Below are 27,414 nucleotides of genomic sequence, written 5' to 3' on the forward strand. Positions count from 1 at the left end.
GTGCTCGGGCTAAGCCCTGCTGTTCTCGTGCCAGTGGGTTACTTTTGCCCTTGCCGGTCCCGAAAAGGCCCTGGACGCATGTTTCCATGGATTTTATTTCAGATCTTCCTGTTTCTCAAAGGATGTCGGTCATCTGGGTGGTTTGTGATCGCTTCTCTAAAATGGTCCATTTGGTACCCTTGCCTAAATTGCCTTCTTCCTCTGATTTGGTTCCATTATTTTTCCAACATGTGGTTCGTTTGCATGGCATTCCGGAGAACATCGTGTCTGACAGACGTTCCCAGTTTGTTTCAAGGTTTTGGCGGTCCTTTTGTGCTAAGATGGGCATTGATTTGTCTTTTTCTTCGGCTTTCCATCCTCAGACAAATGGCCAAACCGAACAGACCAATCAGACTTTGGAAACTTATCTGAGATGCTTTGTTTCTGCTGATCAGGATGATTGGGTGACCTTCTTGCCATTGGCTGAGTTCGCCCTTAATAATCGGGCCAGTTCAGCTACTTTGGTTTCGCCTTTTTTGTAATTCTGGTTTTCATCCTCGTTTTTCTTCAGGGCAGGTTGAGCCTTCGGACTGTCCTGGTGTAGATTCTGTGGTGGACAGGTTGCAACAAATTTGGACTCATGTGGTGGACAATTTGACATTGTCCCAAGAGAAGGCTCAACGTTTCGCTAACCGCCGTCGCCGTGTTGGTCCCCGACTTTGTGTTGGGGATTTGGTTTGGTTGTCGTCTCGTTATGTTCCTATGAAGGTTTCTTCTCCTAAGTTTAAGCCTCGTTTCATTGGTCCTTATAAGATTTCTGAAATTCTTAATCCTGTGTCATTTCGTTTGGCCCTTCCTGCTTCTTTTGCCATCCATAATGTGTTCCATAGGTTGTTGCTGCAGAGATATGTGGCGCCTATGGTTCCCTCCGTTGATCCTCCTGCTCCGGTGTTGGTCGAGGGGGAGTTGGAGTATGTGGTGGAGAAGATTTTGGATTCTCGTATTTCGAGACGAAAACTTCAGTACTTGGTCAAATGGAAGGGCTATGGTCAGGAGGATAATTCCTGGGTTGTTGCCTCTGATGTCCATGCTGCCGATTTAGTTCGTGCCTTTCATTTGGCTCGTCCTGATCGGCCTGGGGGCTCCGGTGAGGGTTCGGTGACCCCTCCTCAAGGGGGGGTACTGTTGTGAATTCCATTCTCGAACTCCCTCCTGTGGTCGTGAATGGTACTTCGGCGAGTTCTGTCCGTGGACTCCCTCTGGTGGCTGTGAGTGGAGCTGCTGGTTCTGAGATTCCTTCCCCAGCTGCCCTCGTTTAGGGCTAGGCTGGCTGCTCTATTTAACTCCACTCAGATCGTTACTCCATGCCAGCTGTCGATGTCCTAGTATTGGTTCAGTTCTCTCTTGGATCTTGCAGATGACCTGTCTACTCCAGCAGAAGCTAAGTTCCTGCTTGTTCATTTGTTGCATATTGTTTTTCTTGCTAAGTTCTAGTCCAGCTTGCTATCATGAAATTGTCTGGTTAGCTGGAAGCTCTGGGGGTGCAGAGTGGCACCACCGCACCGTGAGTCGGTGCGGGGGTCTTTTTTGCACACTCTGCGTGGTTTTTGTAGTTTTTTTGTGTTGACCGCAAAGATCCCTTTTCTATCCTCAATCTGTTTAGTTAGACTGGCCTCCTTTGCTGAAACCTATTTCATCCTGTGTTTGTGATTTCCTCTTAACTCACAGTCAATACTTGTGGGGGGCTGCTTTTACCTTTGGGGAATTTCTCTGAGGCAAGTGAGGCTTTGTTTCCTTTCATTAGGGGTAGTTAGCTCTTAGGCTGTGAAGAGGCGTCTAGGCAGAGTCAGGCACGCTCCACGGCTATTTCTAGTGTGTGTTGATAGGAGTAGGATTTGCGGTCAGCAGAGCTCCCATTTCCCCAGAGCTCGTCCCGATTCCGTGTTTAACTATCAGGTCATTCCAGGTGCACCTAACCACCAGGTCCCATAACAGTCGGCTCTTGGTTCCGTGTGCACTATAAACTTCAACGGTGAGCTGGCATTATTCTTTTTTGGTATATGCATTGTTCCTACCATTATCCAATGGCTTTCGTGCCCCAAACTGAAAGCCCAACTTTCTGCCATACTTGTATGCAGTTTGACAGGCAGGAGAGCACAGCGATGAAGAGCCTCCTTTACCTCCTGTGATTTGTATTGGAACCATTTCTGCTGCTGAAATCCAACAGTGCAAAAAGTTTGGTCCACCACTGACCTATACTGAAATCATATTTTAGGATTTCTACTATAAGAAGACGTTGAATACACTACCACTTCCTGTAGAGAATATGAATCCAGATTCTTCATCCTGAACTCCCACAACCTCTCTTCAGGACCACATCCTCTCCAAGCCACAGGTGGCATCTCACACCTTCTTCTTGGACATGATGCTTCTCAGCAACTGGACATCCTTGAAGCAGACATTCTTAATCTATGCTTGAGCTTCTCCTGTAAGTTGGAACATCAGAAATCCCACTTTAACCCAATCAGATGGGAACTGAGGGGTCAACAGTTCATAGTACAAGGTGCACTGGTTCAAGAATTAACGACACTTCTTAGGGTCTCCGTTGAATCGTGGAAGAGCAGATAAATGAAGATTAATCCTGGAACCACAGGTTGCAGGCAGAGTAGACTCGGATGTAGCTGTGGCAACTTGAGCTGGAGCGGAAGAAGAGACCATAGTCAGAGCATCTAAGCATATACTCACAGTCAGTAGATACGACAATATTTTTTCTTGCTGATCTCGTTGATGGGTCAGCTGTTGGTACAGCTCCAAGGCCTGGGAGATCTTGGGATTAGCGGAATCCATGGCCTGAGAAAACTGTCACGCTTGCAGGTGGAGCATGTGGCTCATGAACACACTGTGCCATGGGAACGGACATGCCTGAGAGCAGCATAACTAAGCTACTACTTGGTGTTCAATGGAGCTCCTGATGGTGGAGTCAGGCTTGACCAGCAGGTAGCTGCCAGCTACCACTCTAAAGTAGTTCCCGGTACCGCAGCTGCTGAGCACAATGGGTTGGGTTTCCTGGATGGGGTGACGTTACTGGAGTGACTGGCAAGCAGGATTCGAAGACTGACAGACAGCCCGGATAACATGGATCTCAGAGATAGGTTCACTTTCAGAAACACAGTTTATAGGGAAACGGTTCAGATACCAACGCGGATTCGGGTGCTGCGTGAGCAGCCACTAGATCACATACAGCCTACACAGGGCTATAGGTAATATACTGAATGTGGGAATACTAATACAGACTTAGGACAGGGAACCTGGCAACACACAGATGTACAAACTACCACTACAAACTAACTATAGGGGTTGCTTAGGCACCTCTCAATTGGGGATGAGAAGGAGACAACTGTTGGTGCCATAGTAAGAAAATGGAAGAAATACAAAATAACTGTAAATCTACAACGATCTCGGGTACCCTGCAAAATCTCACCTCGTGGGGTATCCTTAATCATGAGGAAGGTGAGAGACCAGCCTAAAACTACATGGGGGGAACTTGTTAATGATCTCAAGGCTGCTGGGACCACACTCACCAAGAAAACCATTGGTAACACATTACACCATAAAGGTTTAAAATTCTGCAATGCCCGCAAGGTCCCCCTGCTCAAGAAGGCTCATGTGCAGGCCCGTCTGAAGTTTGCCAATGAACACCTGGGTGATTCTGTGATTGGGAGAAGGTGCTGTGGTCAGATGAGACAAATTTGAGTTCTTTGGCATTAACTCAACTGGCCTTGTTTGGAGGAAGAGAAATGCTACCTATGACCCAAAGAACACCGTCCCCACTGTCAAGAATGGAGGTGGAAACATATTCTGGGAGTGTTTCTCTGCTAAGGGCACAGGACTTCATCACCTCATCAGTGGGAGAATGGATGGAGCCATGTACCATAAAATCCTGAGTGACAACCTCCTTCCCTCCGCCAGGACATTAAAAATGGGTCATGGCAGGACTTCCAGCAAGACAATGACCCAAAACATACAGCCAAGGCAACAAAGGAGTGGCTCAAAATGAAGCACATTAAGGTCATGGAGTGGCCTAGCCAGTCTCCAGACCTTAATCCCATAGAAAACGTATTGAGAGAGATGAAGCTCCGAGTTGCCAAGTGACAGCTTCAAAATTTAATGATTTAGAGATAATCTGCAGAGGAGTGTACCAAAATTCCTCCAGACGTGATCAAGCCTCATTATCAACTACAAAAAAAGTCTGACTGCTGTGCTTGCCAACAAGGGTTTTGCCACCAAGTATTAAGTCTTGTTTGCCAGAGGGAACAAATACTTATTTCTCACTGCAAAATGCAAATACATTTATATAATTTATACAATGTGATTTTCTGGATTTTATTTTTGATATTCTATCTCTCAATGTTAAAGTTAACCTACCCTTAAAATTATCAGTATCAGAAAAGACACTTCAGAAGAGCATAACTCGAAGTGTTGCAGAAAAATCAGTCATGCATGGACCCTGGAGCTTAGTGGAAGACCCCAATATTATAGGCAATTTACACCTCTCAGTATATAATAATGAGCTACTCACTGATACATTTTCTACATTTGATAATGGCTTCTTTACTGGCCACAAGAGGGGAATATACGCATTTATTTGATTTTTTCCCACTCTTTCCTCTCGACACAATCTGCACTGTTAAAATGTAGTGATTTAATGTAACCTGCAAAATCCACTTAACTAATTTAATCCAGAAACAATGCCAGCAAGGCACTTCTGTAACAACCTCCTGCTCAGATCGGCTCCTGCCAACAGGCAATAAGTACACTCCGCTTGATAAATACGTAAAAATAAAATGGATTTGGTTGGTTACAGCAACACCCTACAGGTATCTGAGAGCTTTTATATCCACTTGAGGTTGGATTAAGCCCCATATCTGCAAAAATGCTTTCCACCAGGTAGTGTGGAGCACCACGTAATAATCCAATTATGACAATCTAAGTGGTTGGACAGAGTAAGTCTCTACTTAAAGGGGTTACCCAGGGCTATATTATTTTTTTTTACTTTGGGCCTAAGAACAAACAGCAAGTTAATAGCTATCTACCTGCCTATTCTTCCCAGCTCAGATTTCTGACAGCACAGACGTCATGTCAACAGAGCAAAAGCTTCTCTTCCACTCTGCTCTGTTGACAAGGTATGGCTATCAACATCATGCGATTGACAACTGGCTCCCCACTGCATAACTACAGGGAGCCGGCTGTCAATCAGCATGACGTTGGCAGTCATGCCCCAATGACAGAGCAACCAGAAAGAGTATGAGCTGCTCTGTTGACATGGAGCAGCTGAATCACCGGCAGGAGCAGTCAGTTAACACTCTGTGCCGGCGCCAGATAGATCAGGCAGGTAGTTCCTAACTATTTAGCAACCACTTGCCGGTTAGTTTTTTGGCTCATAGTAAAAAAAAATTTGTAGTCCTGTATAAAACCTTTAAGGCCCTTGTGTCTTCAATTTTTGTACTCCTGTGAAGTCTCCCAATTTTTTTTCCTTTCACTAAATAAAAACATATATGCTATACTTTGTATTTGGAATCGTTGTTTGCATAAAAGTCTAAACTTTACAAATATTCTCGATAAATGCCATAAAAAATAAATACACACTACCATTCCAAAGTTTAGGGTCACTTAGAAATTTCCTTATTTTTGAAAGAAAAGCACAGTTTTTTCCAATGAAGATAACATTAACTGATTCAGAAATACACTCTATACATTGTTAATGAAGTAAATGACTATTCTAGCTGCAAATATCTGGTCTGTAATGCAATATCTTCATAGGTGTATAGAGGCCCATTTCCAACAACCATCACTCCAGTGTTCTTATGGTACTTTGTGTTTGCAAACTGTGGATGGTTAGAATACCCTTGAAAACTCTTGTGTAAGTATGTTAGCACAGCTGAAAACAGTTTGGCTGATTAGAGAAGCTATAAACCTGACCTTCCTTTGAGCTAGTTGAGAATCTGGAGCATTACATTTGTTGGTTCCATTAAACTCTCAAAATGGCCAGAAAAAAAGAACTTTCATGTGAAACTCGACAGTCTATTCTTGTTCTTAGAAATGAAGGCGAGAAATTGCCAAGAAACTGAATATTTCCTACAATGGTGTGTACTACTCCCTCCAGAGGAGAGCACAAACAGGCTATAACCAGGGTAGAAGGAGAATTGGGAGGCCCCGCTGCACAACTGAGCACCAAGACAAGTACATGTAGTTTGAGAAATCGACGCCTCACAGGTCAACTGGGAGCTTCATTATATAGTACACACAAAGCTCCAGTGTCAATGTCTACAGTGCAGAGGCGACTCCGGGATGCTAGCCTTCAGGGAAGAGTGGCAAAGAAAAGTCCATATCTGAGACTGGCTAATAAATGGAAAAGATTAATATGGGCAAAAGAGCACAGTCATTGGACAGATTAAGATTGGAAAAAAGTGTTATGGACAGACGAATCCAAGTTTGAGGTGTTTGGATCACACAGAAGAACATTTGTGAGAAGCAGAACAACTGAAAAGATGCTATAAGAGTGCCTGACGCCATCTGTCAAGCATGGTGGAGGTAATGTGATGGTCTGGGGTTGCTTTGGTGCTGGTAAACTGGGAGATTTGTACAAGGTAAAAGGGATTTTGAATAAGGAAGGCTATCACTCCATTTTGCAGCACCATGCCATACCCTGTGGACAGCGCTTGATTGGAGCCAATTTCATCCTACAATAGGACAATGACCCAAAGCACACCTCCAAATTATGCAAGAACTATTTAGGGAAGAAGCCGGCAGCTGGTATCTATCTGTAATGGAGTGGCCAGCACAGTCACCAGATCTCAGCCCCATTGAGCTGTTGTGGGAGCAGCTTGACCGTATGCAAAAAGTGTCCATCAAGCCAAACCAACTTGTGGAGGGGCTTCTGGAAGCATGGGGGGAAATCTCTCCAGATTACCTCAGCAAATTAACTGCTAGAATGCCAAAGGTCTGCAATGCTGGAATTGCTGCAAAGGGAGCAGAGATTGAAGGGAAAAATTATTATTTCAAATAAAAATCTTTTTTTCGAACCTTGTCAATGTCTGGATTAGACATTCAATTCATTTGGCAACTCATTGGATTAATAGAAGTATGAGTTTTCATGGAAAACACAAAATTGTCTGGGTGACCCTAAACTTTGCAATGGTAGTGTATAAATGCCAGTATTGCTGTTTTGATTACCCTAAAAAAGTAGAATAAAATTGGTTCAAAGAGTCATATGGACCCCAAAATAGTACCAATAAAAACTATAGTGAACCCAACAAAAAAAATACTAAGCAAAACAAAAAAAATATACCGTTAATTTTTTAGAAAATGGAGACACAAACTGAATTTTCAATTTTTACATGCAACATAATCAAGTATAGAAATCTGGGGTAGATATAATCATTCTGACCTGCAGAACAAAGTAAGTTTTTACAGCACAATGAGGAATGAAAATCTGAGCGATGATGGTGGAGTTGCGTTTTTTTCACCATTTCATTCCATAAAGAATTTTTTCCTTGTTTTTCAGCACAGTCTATGATTTAATAAATGCTGTTGTTCAAAATTACAACTTGTCCTCCAAAATAAAAGAAAAAAAAATTGGTGTGTTGTTGGCAATATTAAATAGTATGGCTTTTGTAAGCCAGGAAGGAAGAAAGATAGGGCAAAAAAATGGCCACAGTGAGGGGACTTAGAGGGTTAGCGTTTTCAAGACTTCCGTCAATGGACAAACACAGGAAAACTCTTGGTCTTGCAGAGACCATCTATGCTATATATGGACTGGTCACTTGAGAGGAGCAAAAAAACTAAGGACATCACTTACTGGAACCATGTTCTGTGGTCTGATGAGACCAAGATAAACTTGGTTGGTTCAGATGGTGTTAAGCATGTGTGGCGACAACCAGATGAGGAGTACAAAGACTAGTGTGTCTTGCCTACAGTCAAGCATGGTGGTGGGAGTGTCATAATTTATGGGACCCAGTTCCATTCTCTGGTCAGGTCCTCTGTTGTAGAAGGACTTCACTTCTGTGGACGGCATACTTGGTCCTGCATCTCTGTTGCCTACTAAGCCTCACAACAGAAGTTTCAAGAGATATCGGGTCAAGGAAGATGGCCACATAAGTAAAGTTCATCTGCAACACTGGACCGAAGGTTAGTACTGAGTACCTTGAATCTTTTTACTCACCAATGATTTTTATGACCACGGTGTAATTCCTTATTTAACCTGTTGAAGTGCTGCAGTACAATCAAGCACTTGCTGCCGAGTTCTTCTGCAGATTCCTGAAGGTCTCAGAAGTAGGACAACCCTAGCTTATTTTTTAAATGATTCTTCTATAAAAAAAATGGCAAAGTACACCCCATACTATACCCTTTAGATTAAATAACAGACAGCAGATTAAGAATTGTAATTCCCATCCTTATGAATGGAAGATATTATAATTTAGGGTGATGCATCTGTAAAATAGGCACAGCTTGTTTTTGAGATGGAGCAGACGCTACTTATTACATTAATTTTAAGTATGTGTCTGTTCTGTTTAGCTCTTCAGTATTCTTGCCTTGTTATATCATGTTCTAGCGCACATCTCCTAAGGGATAGTGACATGTGCCAGGGGTGTACGGGGGGGAGAGCAATTAAATTTAGTTTTAATAGAGGAACTGAATGCATTAACCTAAAAAAAATGATATCATCCTCAGCATCATAACTCTGACATGTTAACTTTACTTTCCAATCCTATAAAATGTTTTATGCTTTTATTGCTTTATTTCTTGATTAAGAGGCAGAAAATAATAGTTTGCAATTTTTTAAATAAAATCCATCTTTCTATTATCTACAGTAAATCACAAAAGTGAGTGCACCCCTCACATTTCTGTAAATATGTTATGATATCTTTTCATGGGACAACACTGAAGATCTGACACTATGATTCAATGTAAAGTAGTCAGGGTACAGCTTGTACAACAGTGTAAATTTTGTGTGTCCTCGAAACAACTCAACACTCAGCCATTAATGTTTAAACAGCTGGCAAGTAAAGTAAGTACACCCCTAAGTGATAATGGTCAAATTGTGCCCAATGTGTCAATATGTTGTGTGGCCACCATTATTTTCAAGCAGTGCCTTAACTCTCTTTGGCATGGAGTTCACTAGAGTTTTGCAGGTGGCCACTGAAATCCTCTTCCACTCCTCCATGACGACATCACGGAGCTGGTGGATGTTGGAGACTTTGCGCTCCTCCACCTTCCGTTTGAGGATGCCCCACAGATGCTCAATAGGATTTAGGTCAGGAGACATGCTTGGCCGGTCCAGCACCTTTACCCTTAGTTTCTTTAACAAGGCAGTGCTCGTCTTGGAAGTGTGCTCAGTTTCATCATCATGTTGGAATACTGCCCTGCTGTCCAGTTTCAGAAAGGAGGGGATCATGCTCTGCTTCAGCATGTCACAGTACATGTTGGCATTCATGGTTCCCTCAATGAACTATAGCTCCCCACAACCAGCAGCACTCATGAAGTCCCAAACCATGACACTCCCACCACCATGCTTGACTGTAGGCAAGACACACTTGTCTTTGGACTACTCAGCTGGTTCCCACTACACACGCTTGACACCATCTGAACCAAATAAGTTTATCTTGGTCTCATCAGACCACAGGACATGGTTTCAGTAAGTGATGTCCTTAGTCTTCTTGTCTTCAGCAAAGTGTTTCTGGGCTTTCTTGTGCATCATTTTTAGAATAGGCTTCCTTCTGGGACGACAGCCATGCAGACCCATTTGATGCAGTGTGCGGTGTATGGTCTGAGCACTGACAGGCTGATCCACCATATCTTTATCCTCTGCTGCAATGCTGGCAGCATTCATACGTTTATTGTGAAGGCAACATCTATGATATGATGCTGAGCACATGCACTCACCTTCTTTGATCGACCATGGTGAGGTCGGTTCTGAATGGAACCTGTCTTGCTAAACCACTGTCTGGTCTTGGCCACTGCGCTGCAGCTCAGGTTCAGGGTGTTGGCAATCATCTTATAGCCTAGGCCATCTTTATGTAGTGAAATAATTCTTTTTTTCAGATCCTCAGAGACTTTTTTGGCATGAGGAGCATGTTGATCTTCCAGCGACCAGTATGAGAGGGAGTGAGAGCGATAACACCAAACGTTACACACCTGCTCCCCATTCACACCTGAGGCCTTGTAGTAACACTAAAAAGTCACATGACACCGGGGAGAGAAAATGGCCAATTTTGGGCTGAGTAGTTTCAAGGACACCAAATTTACACTGAAGCTGTACACTGACTACTTTACATTGCATCAATGTGTCAGATCTTCAATGTTGTCCCATGAAAAGATATAATAAAATATTTACAAAAATGTGTATTTGTAACATGGCAGTGGTAGATGAAGGCGAGGTGCTCATCTCTTACCCCTAGGCATGTTACATGAAACATGGGGTCCTGGATGGGTGCTTTGGGGGCACTATGCTCGAGCAGGCCGCATGTAACCGATGATGTTGGTTGGCCAGGACAAGACATTTTACAGTTCAATGAGGGAGACCACATCATGCGGCACTGCTCACATCAGACCTTAGGTCTTCTTTCTACACACTCTGGGCCTTTTCTAATGTTCTGACTGGAAACTGTCTCTGTCCCTTTAGCTTAGCCCTTCCCACTCTGGGCTAGTCCCAATCGTTAACCCTAGCTTTCCCTACTGTCAAGTAACACACATAACATCATTAACGTATAGCACAATTCACATTACACATTACGATAACACACTTGTTCTTCAAGTGTCTATCTATCGATCTATCTATTATCAATCTATTATCTATCTATCTATCTATCTATCTATTATCTATCAATCTATTACCTATCTATTATCTATCAATCTATTATCTATCAATTATCTATCTAGCTGTTATCTATCTATCTATCTATCTATCTATCTATCTATCTATCCATCCATTGATTCCTAGAGAAAACATGCATTTTATTAATATTTATTCTCGTACATGGGACATCTGTCATATTTCATGTACTGTATTCCTCTTGTCGTCGTCTCCGGCATGGCACCGGCTTCATTCTAAATTTCCTAATTTCAAAGGTTAATTACATTGATAATGGGAAATGTACATCCACATTTACTAAGTAGCGGCCAATTGAAAACATTTTTTTGTGCAAACGACAGTCTCTTGCAAATTAAAATATTTGATAATTAATTAGAGATGAGTAAACGGCGACAGATTTGAAGAATCATTAATGCTTTTAGTATCATCTGGGAAAAATTCACGTCTGTAAAATATTTAATTGTAAATGAAAACCAAATCCAGCAGCTGATAAGCAGGAAGATAAATAATGAGGGCCTGGGGTACTGAAAATGTGGACTTGGGGGTCACAAATAGAGACTGCCTGTTTTGTGTGGAGCTGCCAATTATGGGCCTCACTTATCAAAACTAATTGTCTTAAAATAAAAAGTAGTTTCTTAAAGGGAACACGTCATCAAAAAATGACATATTGGTTAAATCTAGCTCCTCCCTATAATGTTTGTGCCTGTCTCTAGCTCCTTCCCAGAATGTCTGTGTCTGCCTCTAGCTCCTCCCTATCATGTCTGTGTCTGCCTCTAGCTCCTCCCTAGAATGTCTGTGTCTGCCTCTAGCTCCTCCCTAGAATGTCTGTGTCTGCCTCTAGCTCCTCCCTATCATGTCTGTGTCTGCCTCTAGCTCCTCCCTAGAATGTCTGTGTCTGCCTCTGGCTCCTCCCTAGAATGTCTGTGTCTCCCTCTAGCTCCTCCCTAGAATGTCTGTCTGCCTCTAGCTCCTCCCTAGAATGTCTGTGTCCGCCTCTAGCTTCTCCATAGAATGTCTGCATATGCCTCTAGCTCCTCCCAAGAATGTCTGTGTCTCCTCCCTAGAATGTCTGTGTCTGCCTCTAGCTCCTCCCTAGAATGTCTGTGTCTGCCTCTAGCTTCTCCCTAGAGTGTCTGTGTCTGCCTCTAGCTCCTCCCTAGAATGTCTGTGTCTGCCTCTAGCTTCTCCCTAGAGTGTCTGTGTCTGCCTCTAGCTCCTCCCTAGAATGTCTGTGTCTGCCTCTAGCTTCTCCCTAGAATGTCTGTGTCTGCCTCTAGCTCCTCCCTAGAATGTCTGTCAGCCTCTAGCTCCTCCCTAGAATGTCTGTGTCTGCCTCTAGCTCTTCCCTAGAATGCCTGTGTCGGCCTCTAGCTCCTCCCTAGAATGTATGTGTCTGCCTCTAGCTCCTCCCTAGAATGTCTGTGTCTGTCTCTAGCTCCTCCCTAGAATGTCTGTGTGCAATGGCGCACATGTCCCCTTTAAGAAGGAAGTAGTGGCACACTCTTATGCCCTAAGCACAGTGCACAGGGTTCTACGCATCATGCGCATACCCAGGGCAGCAGCCGGAGAAGGACTAAGCCGGCATCCCTGCCGGGGGAGGAAAGAAGCATGAAGGACGCTGACATTTTTTCCTCTTACGCTCTTTGTGGCCAGACTTTTCTCTACCTCGAAAACGTCTTCAGTGCTGACTGGAGCAGGATTGGTACCTGGATGTTTGAAGAAGGGACTGAGGATGACCAGCTTGATGAGAGATACATGAAATAAATTGGAGATTTGTAAAGAGGCCAGAAGTTTAAGCCTGTAGGCTACAGGATTTATCTGTTTGAGAACCTTTAATGGTCCAATGAAGCAAGACCCAGTTTATATGAGGGTAGCTTGGGACGGGCATACTTTGACAACAGCCAAACTGTGTGCCCAGGACCAAACAGAGGTGAATCAAGAAGCCTCTTGTCTGTATGTCTATTCATCCGTTCAGAGGATTTGAATAAGGTGGTCTTGGTGTCTTCGCAGATCTTAGAAAAGCCTTTGACAAGGGATTCTGCATCAGTCAGTGGTAGTAGACACAGGGAACAGAATATTATAATGTTGACTGTGGACCACAAAAAGTGGAGCTTTTGCAGTGGATTCACTTGCATGGTTGTTGTATGAAAATTCGTCCCAAGTCAGGAGTTTGGCCCAATCATTGTGATGGGCATTGACCAATTGTCGCAGGAAGTTGTTCAGGATCTGGTTGACCTACTCTGAAAGGGTTAAAGATGACACGTTTCCTTTGTATTTTAGGCACAATCATAATTGTCATTTTTTACATTTTAAAAATAACAAAAAGGAAAATGGGCCGATGAAAAGGTTTGGGCACCCTGCCTCGTTAGTACCTAGTTGCATCCTGTTTTGGAAGTATCACAGCTTGTAAATACTTTTTGAAGCCAGACAAGAATCTTTCAATTCTTGTTTGAGGGATTTTCATCCATTCTTCCTTGGAAAATTCTTCCAGTTCTGTGAGATTGCTGGGTCGGCTTGCATCTTGCATCCTCTGCTATTTTGGGGTCTAGGCACAGATTTTTAATGATGTTCAGATGAGATGACTGTGAGGACCATTGTAAAACCTTCAGCTTGCGCCTTTTGAGGTCGTCTATTGTGGATTTCAGTGTGTTCAGGATCATTATCCATTTGTAGAAGCCATCCTCTTTTCAACTTCAGCTTTTCTACAGATGGTGTTGCGTTTGCATCAAGAATGTGTTAAAATTTCATTTTCATGTTCCCCATGCCATTGACTGCAACACAATCCCAAAGCATGCTTAATGGTTGTCGAGATGTTCTTTTCCTGAAATTCTGTGCCCTTTTTCTCCACACGTACCTTTGATCATTGTGGCCAAAGAGTTCTATTTTAACCTCACCGGTCCACAGGACTTGTTTACAAAATACATCAGGTTTGTTTAGATGTTCTTTTGCATTCTTCTGATCCTGAATTTTATGGTGAGGATGCAGGAGAGGTTTTCTTCTGATATTTGTGCAGATGTCTCTGAACAGTAGAACAATGCACCACAAATTCAGAATTTGCTAAATCTTTCTGAAATTTCTCATTAAAATTTGGCTTGGTCTTCCAGACCTTATCTTGAACTCCACTGTTCCTGTTAACTGCCATTTCTTAGAATGCTTTGCTATTTTCTTAGAACCTTCTCCTGTTTTGTGGGCCTCCACCATTTTTTAGACAGTTAGGCAGCTGCTTTGAAGAACTCATAGCTGCTGTTTTTTTGGCACAAAGTTGGAAGAGACTGGGTTTTTATAAAGAAGGGAAATTTGTATCACCTGGCCTTTTCTAATGATGATAGTGATCAAGCCATAACTAGTGATCTGGCGGGTTCGGCTTAACATTTAAAAAAAAAATTGGTTCAGGTTCCAGAACAGTACCAGAACCCGGACTCCATTCAGATGAATGGGGGGGGGGGGCAGATATCCGTTGTTTGACAAACTGTCATCTACATGACAGCACAACTAATACTATGGGGTTAATAATGAAGAGGCATCTCATAGATGCCTCTCCATTACTAACATGTGGGCTTGATGTCACCTGACAATACAAAGGTGACATCCACCCCACAACTATTACCCACTTGCCCATGCCACAGGGCAAGTGGGGAAAACAATGCAAAGTGCAAAAATTGGTGCATCTAATAGATGTGCCTTTTCTAGGGTGGGTGTGGGCTGCCATTTTTAGGCTGCGGGGTCAAAATTCATGGCCCTTTACCAGCCTGAGAATACCAGCCCCCGCCTGTCTGCTTTGGCATGGCTGGTTCTCAAAAATGTGGGGGATCCCAAACCGTTTTTTTTTTTAAATAATTTATTTAAAAACTTGAACTATTTTTGATAACCAGCCAATGTAAAGTTGACAGCTGAGAGTTGCAGCCTGCATCTGTCAGTTTTGCCATGCTGTTTATCAAAAATAGAACATACCCCATATCATTTTTTTAATATATTTATAATGCAGGCTCCGGTTGATGAATACTCCCATCAGTGCTGCCTGCTCTCGCTGTTACTAGCGGTAGTAGTGCTCATATCATCTGACGCCTCTGTGACCAGAGGTAAACATATTACCGCCAGTAAAAGCTGCTAACGCTCTGACCGGCGGTAATAATCTGACTACCGATCAGAGTCACCGGTGTTTCTTGCGCTGTCATGCAGATGACAGCATGAGAAACTCCTAAACAATAACACGGACTTCTTGGGGAAGTCCATGTTCGGAGTCCGTGCCTGAATAGTAGGTGTTTGGTACGGATCCAAAACTTTACTGTTCGGGATCGCCTGTCACTAGCCATAACCCTAACAGGCTAATTAAGGTCAAAGTTATCCGAGCACACAAATCTCCAAGGGTGCCCAAACTTTTTCATTGGCCCATTTTCCCATTTGTAATTTGTGAAATATGAAAAATGACAATATAATTTTTTTTTGCCTAAAATACAAAGGAAATGTGTCATCTTTAACTTTACCCAGTGCACTGAGCTGGGAGACATCTGATAAGTGGGCGCTGGACCTCCAGTAATCTGATATTGATGACCTATGGGTCATCAATACTGTTTTCCTGATGGAAGGAGATGAGTATATCTACTATTTGTATTTCTCGCATGCCTATGTTATGACGGGAGCATCTGCCGCATTCAGCAACACAACAGACTGCTAATAACTCCAGTGATATTATTATGTAACTGTATATATGATGCCAGAAACAATCATGCACCAAAGGCCTTTATGACAAGTAGCAGCATTTGTGCCCTTTACTCAGACATTTCATCTGCTGTGTATGATATTAAATAGCTCCATCTCCTAGGGGGAAATATTACTAATGATTGACAAGCTGGAGAGATCATTTCTTATTATACTACATTCAGAAATTGCTTCGAATGTTCGTAAAATATTCCCTTTTTTTTTAGCAATGGAGGATGCGCAGCACCAGTCCAAGAAAATAGGTAATGGCCTCGGCACAACCAACACAAATTTTCCAAATTTTGCCTGGTAAGAAAACTTCCTCTGTGTTAATCATCACCAAAGCACGACCATCCATATTGATTCACATTCCCCTGGAATGAAGCTCGGTCCTACGGCCTCTGTTGATGCCCAGAATCTGGTAGTGGGTAATGGCCTCATTTCAAGTAGAGTAGTGTAATAGTCGCCTTGATTATTTCTGCCTCTTTCTATCGTTTATAGAGATCCTCATCTCCCATTTCTACCTCCACTTTCAAAGATGTATGTAACATATGTGACATAAGACCAGCCATGTCTACCCTTTGGGGCGCCCTTCCATGTTGTTGTAGTTAGTTGCACAGCTTAAATATGAGTTTTAGGGCTTCCACATTTTTCATATACATATTTCCATATTGATGACTTTTCTTTATGATTACCAATTATTCATCATTGATACTCAAGGCAAAAGACAGTGAATTTTATTTATACAACGCGTTTCGGCTTAGGCTGGCAAACCTTCACATAAGCAGAAACGCGTTGTAGCTTATTGCACTAGTATCGCTGATGAATCGTTGTCAGTTTATATCCATTGCTGTCCGAGTACTGAAGGTTATGTTGGACAGCGTGTTGTTACTCCAGGAACATATGGTATTTCACCAAATGCAAACACTTGAAGTGGAGTTGTGCTCACCGCTTGCACAACAGTTAAAGATGAAGGGTGGGTCCCGATTGCTACCTTCTATTCAATGTTACTCTTAGATAGAGCCACTTTGTTTTTTTGCATCTCTGGTCAGTGACCCGGGACTAGGGGATCATTCCCTGTCCCTAACACCAGGGGGTGCCCTTGCTCGCCCTATTCCCCGGGATATTTCTGAAGGTGAAGATGCTGGGGCCTCCACCCTTGCCTTATCTCCTGAGTTAGCCCTCCATCTATTCTCTTCCCCCACCCAGGGAAGAGGGGGTGCTACTGTGCATCGGAGTACACCAACCCTACAAACAAGGGAACACAAACAAGGTTTAACAGAAAACTCCAGGCATACAAAATATTAACTCACATATAACAGAGGAATGCACCGGGGAGTAGAGGTAGGGCAATAAACCCAAATAAAGAAGGATAGGGAATTACCACCCTGTGAGGCTGTGACCCCTGTTACAGCTAGGGGGCGCTGTTTGTGCTCCTCAGAATTCACACAGAAGCGTATGAAGGCCATAGGTGTGCATGGCAGACACTAGGGGGCACCCTTGCTCGCCCTATTCCCCGGGATACTTCTGAAGGTGAAGATGCCGGGGCCTCCACCCGTGCCTTATCTCCTGAGTTAGCCCTCCATCTGTTCTCTTCCCCCACCCATGGAAGAGGGAGTTCTACTGTGCACCGGAGTACAAAGGCCATAGGTGTGCATGGCAGTCGTAGGTGTAGCTGTGATTGCAAGGTGAGGCAGTGACTTGTGTCACAGGTAGGGGTCACTGTGTGTTCTTCCCAGGTTGTGCATGCAGACGGATGAAGTCCATAGGTGTGCATGGGAGTCACAGATTTCTGATCCGGGTTTTCCATGTGGCTGAAGGCCACAGATTTGTGTGTGTTAAAAGCCCTGCAGTAAGAGGTATGGGGGTGTCAGGTGTGGTGCAACCTCAGTGTCAGACTGGAGTGCAGAGCAGAGGCCTGCAGAGTGCTGGCTGAGTGCATGGAGGCACAGGCCAGTGGAGCCAGCACCCAGGGCAGCTGAATAGCCTGGCACCCGCAGCGTATACAGCGATGCAAGTCATCCAATGTAACTGGTCTCGGATGTGGACAGTCCTGTGCCCAGAGGTGGATGTCCTGTGCCCGAAAGAGGACTAGCATGTGTAACGATTGCAAAAAGGTGGATATGGTGCCCGGCTGCTATCCGCAGGATATCCTGGGCTGTGTACGGCTGTGTTTGTAAAGAGACTGTGATACAGCGATGCAGGACACCCACGGGAACTAGTCAGAGGACGGCTGGCATGTGTAGTATCTGAAACATATGAGGCTGTGTGTATGGAGACTGTAATATGGCGTGCGGCCGCCCAGGGAAACTGGATAAGGGAAGTCTGGCCTGTTTAGGGACTGCAAATCTAAAGCCATATGATATGTATTGCTATGAACTGGTGTGAACTGATCACTGATAATATACACCGAACTTATATGCATTTGTGTGAATTGGACTTTAATGCTGTGAGGAAACACATTAAAGAGACCTTTGTGTTGGAACTTTGTGGGTCACTGCCTCTTCACTGCGTACGATGCTACTGCAGCCTTACAACCCATACAAACCAAGCAACAGTCACTAATAACTCTTCCAACTCTCCTTCTCATATTAACTCCTCTCCCACCGTTAGCCATGCAGCAAATGCTAGCTCTGACAAGGATTTGTAACAGAGCCCAGATTATAAAGGGAAAAGGAGTGGCTATCCCATTTCCAACCTGGCCGATTAACCCCTGTTCTGCCAGAAGAAATATACACATTTAAAATGAAGGAGAAGTGCTTCTTCTCAGCACCTGAGTAGGAACAATCAGATGCTGCGGTCTTCTGGCTCCACACTGTTGTGGTAAACCCATGACAGCTCTGTTCTAATAGGAAAGCATTTTTCAATTTATCCTTTTCCTTAGTCATCGGTGGGTGTCCAATCGTTCGAGACCATAACTTGGGTCCTTCAATTGTCAAGGCCAAGAATTGGATCCCCACTAAACTGGTATTGACGGTATAGCCTAAACATAGGCCATTCTTATTTCATAAATGTGTAGTAGATGCAGGTCTCACCAATCTCAAGAACGGGACCCCATTCTGAACTGCCTTCAGTGGATAGGTGATCGGAATTTCCATACAAAGGATGGGACTTTCAACCATCTCCTCGTTGACAGCGACGGGCTTTAGGACCTCTATCTCATGATAGTCCTTCTAATAGGACCTGGGTCTAACAATTTAACCCCTTGTATGAGAATGGAGGAGCAAATTCATCTCTTCTTCCTCATTGTTCAATGGCCCAAATAATTGTGCTATGTTACGAATGTGGATTTATCGGTCCCAACTCCAGGCCATGCCATGGTGAATGCGACCAAAAAGGTGACAGTAATTAAACTACTGTCATTCACCAGCTGTCCATGTATTACCTCCAGGAACAGGCGAGGGACACCCAGGTGCTGGAAAAGAAGATGCATTGCCTATAAATCAACAGAAATGAGGTTTAAATTTGGCTTTAATTGCCGTCAATCATGAACGGATGCCGGCAGGTGCACTTTACATCCAGAGCATTGACAGTAATTAACGCTTTGGTAGACATGATCATCACTGATGTTGTTTGTATGAGCCGAAATGTACAGTGAGCAACTATAAATGACAATGCTTGGATATTATGGGGCTGAGCTGCAATACCATACAAGACCTGTAGATAGGGGTGGCACTGTTGTTAAAAGTGGACAGCATAGTTTTTCAAGTTATGGACAACCTATGTGATTTCTGATAAGGGTCACCAACCGTCCAGAAATTCCTAAAAAATAGGGCACTCCCATCCGTAAAAAAAACCTTTGATTTGTCCAAAAATTATTTGAAATTGGAGAAACTTGAACAGATTATTATGCCTTTAATTATCATCATGGTATAGATGCCAGTGAATATAGCACATGGCTTCATTTCAGAACTACTGGATGGAGACATAAATCACCTAAAATCATAATGATTTATTATGTCCGTAAAAAATATCGACTGTCCTGGATTTTTTTTGATAATTTGCCCCCCCCCCCCCAAAGTAAAAAATATCAGATTGACAACTCCGTATTCTAGTGTAGAAGAGAGCCCCTATTGGTGGCAAAATTATGAAAGGAGTTGTCCAGGTGGGCTTGGGGTACGTCGCTCTATGTGACTGTAGACTTGTGAATCCTCACACCACACACAGTGCATGCTGTCAGGTTTCTCCAGCACTGGAAGCAGGCAGGCATGTGACCACAATTTTGTGATTTGCATATTTCAGCCACATTCTGACTAGACATGTCATTGAGTGAGGCTATGCACGTTTAGTTGGCATGTGACAACATGTTTGCAAATTGCTCCGGACACAAGAGAATCCTGACAGCACGCACATTGCTCGCTGTGAGGCTTCACAAGTTTGCTTTCACATAGAGCATTCATATCAAACGGGGGCCCGTGGGCCAAATCTGAGTTATATTTTGTCCGCAACACAAGGACAGCCACCTCTATGTGGGGCCATTATTATGTATGAAGGACTATGTGGGGCCCATTATACTGTATGGAGGACTGTGTGACGCACATTACTCTGTATGGAAGACTATGTGGGGCTCATTATTCTGTATGGAGGACTACGTGGGGCACATTATTCTGTATGGAGGACTATGTGTGGCCCATTATACTGTATGGAGGATTATCTGGGGCCCATTATTCGGTATGGAAGATTATGCGGGGCTCATTATACTGTATGGAGGACTATGTGGTACCCATTATACTATATGAAGGATTATGTGGGGCCCATTATACTGTATGGAGGACTATGTTGAGACCATTATTCTGTATGGAGGATTATATGGGGCCCATTATACTGCATGGAGGACTATGTGGTGCCCTTTATACTATGTGAAGAATTATGTGGGGCCCATTATACTGTATGGAGGACTATGTGGGACCCATTATTCTGTATGGAAAATTATATGGGGCTTATTATACTGCATGGAGGATTATATGGGGTCCATTATATTGTATGGAGGACTATGTGGGGCACATTATACTATATACTGATTGGCCGACAGCTTTGCCTACGTTTTTCATTTTGGCCCTCTGTGTGTTTAAGTTTGACATGCCTGACATAGAGAGACTGCATACTTGTACCCCAAGTTCGGACAACCCCTTTAAGAGGTGCATTTTAATTAAAAGAGGTAGGGTTTTGAACTGAAGCATAAAAATACAGTTTTAAGTAATCTGCCCTTTGCCAGTGATGGGTATTCTTTGGGTATGCCGTATGGTAAAGGTGGGAAATTCCCTTTAATGGAAAGAACAGGCTGTCAATGCCAATGCATTTGACAGCCAGAAACACAATACCGCATAGAGGAATATCAATATTGCTGGAGTGCCCCATATCATAAATTAAATTCATGCATAACACTAAAAGGCTTTAAGCAGTTCAGTAATCTTGGCTGGCACAAGTTCTCCTGCTCTTAAATGAACTTGCCATTATTCTGCTCCTGTCGGCTGTTTTATGCTTACGTTCTCACCTTTCTTGCAGATCAAGGTGTATTACAAAAAACAATATTTAACCACCTGAAGACTGTAAAGAATCCTGCAGAGTCGAGAGGACATTTAACAATGGACAGTACATAGGGTCTGTTATGACCCCAATGGCGAGGGTCTCAGAGGAACGTGGAAGTCTGCAGAATACAAAAATCCAGCTCATAGGGCAGTGGTAACTGGGTTGACCATATATCTACTCCTAACGCCAACACTAGAAGTAGCCGGGGATCATTCCTACGTTGATTCTAGATGACACGCGCCAGCCGGAGAATCTAGCTACCCCTAGTAGAGGAAAACAAAGACCTTTCTTGCCTCCAGAGAAGGGGACCCCAAAGCTGGATAGAAGCCCCCCACAAATAATGACGGTGAGGTAAGAGGAAATGACAAACACAGAAATGAACCAGATTTAGCACAGAGAGGCCCGCTTACTGATAGCAGAATAAAGAAAGGTAACTTATATGGTCAACAAAAACCCTATCAAAATCCACACTGGAAATTCAAGAACCCCCGAACCGTCTAACGGTCCGGGGGGCGAACACCAGCCCCCTAGAGCTTCCAGCAAAGGTCAGGATATAGATAAGGAACAAGCTGGACAAAAATACAAAACCAAAACAAATAGCAAAAAGCAAAAGGCAGACTTAGCTGATTTAACTGGAACCAGGATCAGTAGACAAGAGCACAGCAGACTAGCTCTGATAACTACGTTGCCAGGCATTGAACTGAAGGTCCAGGGAGCTTATATAGCAACACCCCTAACTAACGACCCAGGTGCGGATAAAAGGAATGACAGAAAAACCAGAGTCAAAAAACTAGTAACCACTAGAGGGAGCAAAAAGCAAATTCACAACAGTACCCCCCCCCTTAGTGAGGGGTCACCGAACCCTCACCACGACCACCAGGGCGATCAGGATGAGCGGCATGAAAGGCACGAACTAAATCGGCCGCATGAACATCAGAGGCGACCACCCAGGAATTATCCTCCTGACCATAGCCCTTCCACTTGACCAGGTACTGAAGCCTCCGCCTGGAGAGGCGAGAATCCAAGATCTTCTCCACCACGTACTCCAACTCGCCCTCAACCAACACCGGAGCAGGAGGCTCAGCAGAAGGAACTACAGGCACAATGTACCGCCGCAACAAGGACCTATGAAATACATTGTGAATAGCAAACGACACAGGAAGATCCAGACGAAAAGATACAGGATTAAGGATTTCCAATATCTTGTAAGGCCCAATAAAACGAGGTTTAAATTTGGGAGAGGAGACCTTCATAGGAACAAAGCGGGAAGAAAGCCATACCAAATCCCCAACGCGTAGTCGGGGACCCTCACCGCGGCGGCGGTTGGCAAAGCGCTGAGCCTTCTCCTGTGACAACTTCAAGTTGTCCACCACATGATTCCAGATCTGCTGCAACCTATCCACCACGGAATCTACCCCAGGACAGTCAGAAGGCTCCACATGACCCGAAGAAAAGCGAGGATGGAAACCAGAGTTGCAGAAAAAAGGCGAAACCAAGGTGGCGGAACTAGCCCGATTATTAAGGGCAAACTCAGCCAACGGCAAGAATGTCACCCAGTCGTCCTGATCAGCAGAGACAAAACACCTCAAATAAGCCTCCAAAGTCTGATTGGTTCGCTCCGTCTGTCCATTAGTCTGAGGATGGAAAGCAGACGAAAACGACAAATCAATGCCCATCCTACTACAAAAGGATCGCCAGAACCTGGAAACGAACTGGGATCCTCTGTCTGACACAATATTCTCAGGGATGCCGTGCAAACGAACCACGTTCTGGAAAAACACAGGAACCAGATCGGAAGAGGAAGGCAGCTTAGGCAAAGGAACCAAATGGACCATCTTGGAGAAGCGATCACATATCACCCAGATAACGGACATGCCCTGAGATAGCGGAAGATCAGAAATGAAATCCATGGAGATATGTGTCCAAGGTCTCTTCGGGACAGGCAAGGGCAAGAGCAAACCGCTGGCACGAGAACAGCACGGCTTAGCTCGAGCACAAGTCCCACAGGACTGCACAAATGACCGCACATCCCTTGACAAGGAAGGCCACCAAAAGGACCTGGCCACCAGATCTCTGGTGCCAAAAATTCCCGGGTGACCTGCCAACACCGAGGAATGAACCTCGGAAATGACTCTGCTGGTCCACTTATCCGGGACAAACAGTCTGTCAGGTGGACAAGACTCAGGCCTATCAGCCTGAAATCTCTGCAACACACGTCGCAGATCCGGAGAAATAGCTGACAAGATAACTCCATCTTTAAGAATACCAACAGGATCAGCGACTCCAGGAGCATCAGGCACAAAGCTCCTAGAAAGAGCATCGGCCTTCACATTCTTTGAACCTGGTAAATACGAGACAACAAAATCAAAGCGGGAGAAAAACAATGACCAGCGGGCCTGTCTCGGATTAAGCCGTTTAGCAGACTCGAGATACATCAGATTTTTGTGATCAGTCAAGACCACCACACGATGCTTAGCACCCTCGAGCCAATGACGCCACTCCTCAAATGCCCATTTCATGGCCAACAGCTCCCGATTGCCCACATCATAATTTCGCTCGGCAGGCGAAAACTTCCTAGAGAAAAAGGCACAAGGTTTCATAACAGAGCAACCAGGGCCTCTCTGCGACAAAACGGCCCTAGCCCAAATCTCCGAAGCATCCACCTCAACCTGAAAGGGAAGTGAGACGTCAGGCTGGCACAAAACAGGCGCCGAAGTAAACCGGCGTTTCAACTCCTGGAAAGCCTCCACGGCAGCAGGAGCCCAGTTAGCTACATCGGAGCCCTTCTTGGTCATATCCGTCAAAGGTTTCACAATGCTAGAAAAATTAGCGATAAAACGACGGTAGAAGTTAGCGAAGCCCAAGAACTTCTGAAGACTCTTAACTGACGAGGGCTGAGTCCAATCAAGAATAGCTCGGACCTTGACTGGGTCCATCTCCACAGCAGAAGGGGAAAAAATGAACCCCAAAAAGGGAACCTTCTGTACACCAAAGAGACACTTTGAGCCCTTGACAAACAAAGAATTTTCACGCAAAATTTTAAAGACCAACCTGACCTGCTCCACATGCGAATCCCAATTATCAGAAAAAACCAAAATATCATCCAGATAAACAATCAAAAATTTATCCAGATACTTCCGGAAAATGTCATGCATAAAGGACTGAAAAACTGAAGGCGCATTGGAGAGCCCAAAAGGCATCACCAAGTACTCAAAATGACCTTCGGGCGTATTGAATGCGGTTTTCCATTCATTACCTTGCTTAATGCGCACAAGGTTGTACGCACCACGAAGGTCTATCTTGGTGAACCACTTGGCACCCTTAATTGTACGCACCACGAAGGTCTATCTTGGTGAACCACTTGGCACCCTTAATCCGGGCAAACAAGTCAGACAACAGCGGTAAAGGATACTGAAATTTGACAGTGATCTTATTTAAAAGCCGATAATCAATACAAGGTCTCAAAGATCCGTCCTTTTTTGCCACAAAAAAGAATCCCGCACCAAGAGGGGAAGAAGACGGACGAATATGTCCTTTCTCCAGAGACTCCTTGATATATGAACGCATAGCGGTATGTTCAGGTACCGACAGATTAAACAGTCTTCCCTTAGGAAATTTACTGCCTGGGATCAAATCTATAGCACAGTCACAGTCCCTATGAGGAGGCAGTGCACTGGACTCAGACTCACTGAAGACATCCTGATAATCAGACAAATACTCCGGAACTTCCGAAGGCGTAGAAGAAGCAATCGACACAGGCAGGGAATCCCCATGAATACCACGACAGCCCCAACTTGAGACTGACATAGCCTTCCAGTCCAGGACTGGATTATGGGTCTGTAACCATGGCAGCCCTAAAACAACCAAATCATGCATTTTATGTAAAACCAGAAAACGTATCACCTCGCGGTGTTCAGGAGTCATGCACATGGTAACCTGTGTCCAATACTGCGGTTTATTTGCTGCCAATGGTGTAGCATCAATACCCCTAAGAGGAATAGGATTTTCTAATGGTTCAAGAGTAAAACCACAGCGCTTAGCAAATGAGAGATCCATGAGACTCAGGGCAGCACCTGAATCTACAAACGCCATGACAGGATAAGATGACAGTGAGCAAATCAAAGTTACAGACAGAATAAATTTAGGTTGCAAATTACCAACGGTGACAGGACTAACAACCTTAGCTATACGTTTAGAGCATGCTGAGATAACATGTGTAGAATCACCACAGTAGTAGCACAAGCCATTCCGGCGTCTATGAATTTTCCGCTCATTTCTAGTCAGGATTCTATCACATTGCATTAAATCAGGTGTCTGTTCAGACAACACCATGAGGGAATTTGCGGTTTTTCTATCACATTGCACCGAATTAGGTGTCTGTTCAGACAACACCATGAGGGGATTTGCGGTTTTGCGCTCCCGCAACCGCCGGTCAATTTGAATAGCCAGTGCCATAGTATCATTCAGACCTGTGGGAATGGGAAAACCCACCATAACATTCTTAATGGCTTCAGAAAGGCCATTTCTAAAATTAGCGGCCAGTGCACACTCGTTCCAATGTGTCAGCACGGACCATTTCCGAAATTTTTGGCAATACACTTCAGCCTCGTCCTGCCCCTGAGACATAGCCAGCAAGGCCTTTTCTGCCTGAATCTCAAGATTGGGTTCCTCATAAAGTAAACCGAGCGCCAGAAAAAACGCATCAAGATCAGCCAATGCCGGATCTCCTGGCGCCAGCGAAAAAGCCCAATCCTGAGGGTCGCCCCGTAAGAACGAAATAACAATTTTTACTTGCTGAGCAGAATCTCCAGATGAACAGGGTCTCAGGGACAAAAACAATTTACAATTGTTCACGAAATTCCTAAACTTAAACCTGTCTCCGGAAAACAGTTCAGGAATCGGTATTTTAGGTTCTGACCTAGGATTTCTGATAACATAGTCTTGTATGCCCTGCACACGAGTAGCCAGCTGGTCCACACTTGTAATCAAGGTCTGGACATTCATGTCTGCAGCAAGCATAGCCACTCTGAGGTAAAGGGGAAGAAGAAAAAAAAAAAAAAAACTCAGAATCTTCTTTCTTATAATCCCTCTTCTGCAATGCATTAAACATTTAATACTGGCCTGGCAAACTGTTATGACCCCAATGGCGAGGGTCTCAGAGGAACGTGGAAGTCTGCAGAATACAAAAATCCAGCTCATAGGGCAGTGGTAACTGGGTTGACCATATATCTACTCCTAACGCCAACACTAGAAGTAGCCGGGGATCATTCCTACGTTGATTCTAGATGACACGCGCCAGCCGGAGAATCTAGCTACCCCTAGTAGAGGAAAACAAGACCTTTCTTGCCTCCAGAGAAGGGGACCCCAAAGCTGGATAGAAGCCCCCCACAAATAATGACGGTGAGGTAAGAGGAAATGACAAACACAGAAATGAACCAGATTTAGCACAGAGAGGCCCGCTTACTGATAGCAGAATAAAGAAAGGTAACTTATATGGTCAACAAAAACCCTATCAAAATCCACACTGGAAATTCAAGAACCCCCGAACCGTCTAACGGTCCGGGGGGCGAACACCAGCCCCCTAGAGCTTCCAGCAAAGGTCAGGATATAGATAAGGAACAAGCTGGACAAAAATACAAAACCAAAACAAATAGCAAAAAGCAAAAGGCAGACTTAGCTGATTTAACTGGAACCAGGATCAGTAGACAAGAGCACAGCAGACTAGCTCTGATAACTACGTTGCCAGGCATTGAACTGAAGGTCCAGGGAGCTTATATAGCAACACCCCTAACTAACGACCCAGGTGCGGATAAAAGGAATGACAGAAAAACCAGAGTCAAAAAACTAGTAACCACTAGAGGGAGCAAAAAGCAAATTCACAACAAGGGTCTATAGATCATCATCGAAAGTACTTTCAATACAGGGATGCACCAAAGCAAATTAGCAGCCCCATGACATGGGTACAAGAAGAACAACGTGGTGTGTAGGAGGTTGTACGAGGCTGGCACGTATAGAAATAAAGTATCTGGGCAACACATCGAGCTGCATGGTTGGAATTTATAGGGCATTATGGCGGCTGACAAAGCATACACTCATAGGGCCATTTGATTTTTACCTATATTGTTATGATCCGGTGGTAGGATCACCAAACTGACCTGATAGGTAAACCAGAATATTAGGACGAGCTCTGGGGATGTGGAAACTATACTGACTGCAACACTGAACCTATCCAAAACACACTAAAGGCAGCCGTGGAGCGTTACCTAAAAACCTAGACGCCTCGTCACAGCCTGAGGAACTAACTACCCCTAGAGAGAAAGCCAAGCCTCACTTGCCTC

General features: G+C 44.2%; 1 protein-coding gene across 1 annotated transcript in view; it reads left to right on the forward strand.

Annotated features, from left to right (window-relative positions):
* Window positions 1–15,832: 15,832 nt before the first annotated feature.
* Window positions 15,833–27,414, forward strand: part of PRMT8 (protein arginine methyltransferase 8) — a 188,835-nt gene continuing 177,253 nt past the window's right edge. The window contains exon 1 of the mRNA XM_077266494.1: window positions 15,833–15,856. The gene's annotated coding sequence lies outside the window, so the exon portion shown is untranslated. The remainder of the gene's footprint in view (window positions 15,857–27,414) is intronic.

The sequence above is a fragment of the Ranitomeya variabilis genome, chromosome 5 (assembly GCF_051348905.1).
Source record: "Ranitomeya variabilis isolate aRanVar5 chromosome 5, aRanVar5.hap1, whole genome shotgun sequence".
Taxonomy (NCBI): domain Eukaryota; kingdom Metazoa; phylum Chordata; class Amphibia; order Anura; family Dendrobatidae; genus Ranitomeya; species Ranitomeya variabilis.